Below are 4,542 nucleotides of genomic sequence, written 5' to 3'. Positions count from 1 at the left end.
GTCAGCTACACCAGTTCTATTTCTTACGTATAATCAGAAGGTAGGTATGGTCATGCCGTTGTGGCAGGATGTTGTCAGTCTACTTAGGGGCCTTTGCTTGCTATACTATTTGCGGGTGCTGCTGGTCAGGGGTGTAGGGCTGGGGCCTTTTCTTCATGGGTGTGCCATTTTTTCACCTCATCCATAAGCACTAGGCTTTCTGTTGCCACTGCTAAAAGTTCCACATATCACAAATCTGGGTCGTTGGACCTACAGTCTTGGCCCACTGTCATGGCGTTTCCATTAAAGTATGGTGCTAGCTCAAAAAAAATCAAAATAAAAACAGATCCTGTCACGGTTACAGGCACGTTTTTCAGGCACTGCAGGCGCCAGCGTATCTTCCTGGCACATACAGGTTCACGATCACGCAATACTCAGGGCGCAGCTTGGAGGCCTGTCACGTCTACAGGCGTGGGATTGCCATGTCTGTCATGACTGCGGACTCGATCTGAAGTCCTGTCATGACTACAGGCAACAGTGCGATGTCTGTCACGACTACAGACTCGATGTGAAGTCCTGTCACGACTACAGGCAACAATGCAATATCTGTCACGACTACAGACTCGAGGTGAAGTCCTGTCATGACTACAGGCGCAGCATTGATATGTCTGTCACGTCTTCAGACTCTATTTCAAGTTCCATCAGGACTACAGGCTCAGCATGGTAAGCTCTACCACGACTGTAGTCCACGCCCAGGGTCATTAGTCCTGTCACGACTACAGGATCGGTGTATAATGGTTCACGACTGTAGGTTCACGTGAATCTAGTCACGGCTGTAGGTGGTGGTTGTCTATACATCATTCATACTAAGGTGTAGGTAGATTGTTGTTCGGTGTTTGCACGGTGCTAGTCATTTAGGGTGCCGGGTTGGTCACTTGATTTATTTATCTCTTTTAGTAGAGAGATGTCTCAAGAATTTCTCACTGAGGGCTCATCCTCCTCTCGTGGTTGATGGCAGAATTATTAAAAAGAGGAATCCCACTCCTAGCCTCAGCTAGAAAGGCTTCTCTCTACGGATTCGGCTGCACCAAGCCAGGAAGTGGTGTCTATGAATACCATCCAGACTTCACCAGACTTCACTTACTCAGCTACACGCTGTCATTAATACGATGGCTTCTACAATGTCTGACATTCAGGCTAGGCTGGACACAGTCGAAGCTAGAACTGCTGCATCTGGCTTGGTGGGGCAGACACCGACGGTGGCCACTATTTCACAGTTTAGTGCTCCTGGTGGGTCGAGTCCTACTCCCATTATTGCACTGGTTTAGTAAATTTAAACATACCTACCCGCCTGAGGGAGAGAGGCCTATAACTTACCTACTTGCATTTGTTGCCTTTTGCCACTCTCATCTACACTTGGCCCATAGCACTATTAAACTGTACCTCGCTGGTATTCAACAATATTGGTATTGCCAGCATCCCGATCAACAGTCTCTGTTCTCAGCCCATCCCGTTAAGTAGAGATGTCCCGAACTATTCGCCGGCGAACATCGCTTGTTCGTGTCCGCCGCGGCAGCCGAACATGTGCGATGTTCGGTCCGCCCCCTATACATCATCATTGAGCAAACTTTGACCCTGTACCTCACAGTCAGCAGACACATTCCAGCCAATCAACAGCATACCCTCCCTCCCAGACCCTCCCACCTCCTATCAAAAAGCAAGGACAGCATCCATCTTAGATTCATTCTGAAGCTGCAGTGTTAGTGAGAGCAGGGACAGTGCAGCTGCTGCTGATTTAATAGGGAAATCGTTAGCTAGGCCAAGTGTTCCGTGTCCACTCCAGTCCTCAAAGACTCATCTGATCTGCTGTAAGGACAGCATCCTGACAGCACCCCAAAAAGCCCTTTTTAGGGCTAGTACATCAGTCTGCTTTTTTTTTCCCCTCTCTAATATAATTGCAGTTGCCTGCCAGTGTGTGTCAGGCCCACAGAGTGTACTGTGCCCACTGCCAGTGCCCACCACTCATATCTGATGGCACAGTAGCTTTCATTTAAAACAGTAAAACAATTTTTTCTCTGTAATATAATTGCAGTTGCCTGCCAGTGTGTGTCAGGCCCACAGAGTGTACTGTGCCCACTGCCCACCACTCATATCGTTTGGCACAGTACCTTGCATGCATAGTACCTCTAATCTAAAAAAAAATGACAGGCAGAGGTAGGCCACCCCGCAGGGGCCGTCGTGGGGCTGCGATTTCCTTTGGCCCTAGAATAATGCCCAGTGTTCAGAGGCCAAGTACCCTGAACTCGAAAAGTTCTGAGGACATAGTTGACTGGCTAACACAGGACACCCAATCTTCTACAGCTTCCGCTCGGAACCTTGACGCACCATCCTCCTCCAGCTCATCTTCGGGCACCTCTTAAGTTACCACTCGCCCGCCTGCCGCCACCACCAACACTAGCACCACAGCAGCTTCACTTGATCTGTCAGAGGAGTTATTTACACATCAGTTGGAAGAAATGAGTGATGCACAACCATTATTGCCAGAGGATGTAGATAACAGGGATATGTCTCATTCAGGCAGCATTACACACATGGACATACGGTGTGATGATGATGATGTTGTACCTGCTGCTGCTTCCTTTGCTGAGTTGTCAGATACAAGTGAAGCCATTGATGATGACGATGTGTCCGTGGATGTCACGTTTGTGGGGGGAAAGTTCAGATGGGGAGATAGAGAGGAGGAGGAGACGAGTTGGAAGCAGGGGGAGGTCGTCGCAAGGAGCTAGTGGCACAGTCAGACAGCATGTATCGGCACCCGGGGTCAGCCAGACAGCACGCCAATCAACGCATGCTGTTGCCACCACCAGAATGCCGTCATTGCAAAGCTCAGCAGTGTGGCATTTTTTTTGTGTGTCTGCCTCTGATAACAGCGATGTAATTTGCAACCTGTACCAAAAGAAACGGAGTAGTGGGAAGTCCAACACCCACCTAGGTACAACTGCTTTGCAAAGACACATTATCTCACATCACAAACGCCTATGGGATCAACACATGATGAGTACAAGCAGCACACAAACTCAAAGCCACCATCCTCCTCCTGGTCCAGCATCTTCAGCCACGTCAACCACTGCTGTTCTCCTTGCCCCCTCTCAACCACCCGCCACTCCGCCTCTCACCTTCAGCAGTTCCTGCTCATCTGAACACAGTCAGGTGTCTGTCAAGGAAATGTTTGAGCGTAAGAAGCCAATGTCACAGATTCACCCCCTTTCCCGGCGTCTGACAGCTGGCTTGTCGGAACTCTTAGCCAGCCAGTTTTTACCATACAAGCTGGTGGAGTCTGAGGCCTTCAATAAATTTGTAGCTATTGGGACACCGCAGTGGAAGGTACCCGGCCAAAATTTATTTTCACAAAATGCAATCCCCAACCTGTACTCTATTGTGTCATGGCATGTCTGGCACACAGTGTTGGGGCAAGGGTCCATCTGACCACTGATACCTGGTCTGCAAAGCACGGTCAGGGCAGGTATATCACGTACACTGCGCATTGGGTAAACCTGCTGACAGCTGCCAAGCATGGAATGTGTGGCTCTGCAGAGGAGTTGGTGACATCGCCACGACTTGCAGGCAGGCCTGCTGCCACCTCCTCTACTCCTCCTACTCCATCCTCTTCGCTAACCTCCTCGGTTGAGTCCTCTTCTGCTGCTGCGTCTTGCTCCACATCAAGTGCACCCCCCCAGCTCCCCAGGGGCTATTCCACATCCCGGATACGACAGTGTCACGCCTTCTTGGGGTTGACTTGCCTGAAAGCAGAGAGTCACACCGGACCAGCACTCCTGTCCGCCCTGAACGCACAGGTGGATCAGTGTCTGACCCCGCACCAACTGGAGATCGGCAAAGTGGTGTGTGACAACGGAAGCAATTGGTTGGCGGCATTGAATTTGGGCAAGTTGACACATGTGCCGTGCATGGCACATGTGTTGAATCTGATCGTACAACGCTTTGTACATAAGTACCCAGGCTTACAGCACTTTTCAGATATTCAGCGGTAAAACAACATGCCAGTGAGGCGCTTGATTTGCGACAGCCCGACACGTTGGAATTCAACACTCCTAATGTTCGACCACCTACTCCAACAAGAAAAAGCCGTCAACGAGTATTTGTATGAACGGGGGTGCAAGGACAGCCTCTGCGGAGCTGGGAATTTTTTTGACACGTTACTGGATGCTCATGCGCAATGCCTGTAGGCTCATGTGTCATTTTGAGGAGGTGACAAACCTAGTCAGTCGCACCGAAGGCACCATCAGCGACATCATCCCATTTGTTTTCTTCCTGGAGCCTGCCCTGCGAAGAGTGCTGGATCAGGCCGTAGATGAGCGCGAAGAGGAAGAGTTGTGGTCACCATCACCACCAGAAACAGCCTTATCAGCATCGCTTGCTGGACCTGCGGCAACACTGGAAGAGGAGTGTGAGGATGAGGAGTCAGAGGAGGAATGTGGCTTTGAGGAGGAGGAGGAAGACCAACCACAGCAGGCATCCCAGGGTGTTGTACGTGGCTGGGGGGGA

Source organism: Bufo bufo, chromosome 2 (assembly GCF_905171765.1).
Source record: "Bufo bufo chromosome 2, aBufBuf1.1, whole genome shotgun sequence".
Lineage (NCBI taxonomy): Eukaryota > Metazoa > Chordata > Amphibia > Anura > Bufonidae > Bufo > Bufo bufo.
This window is presented reverse-complemented; position numbering follows the sequence as displayed.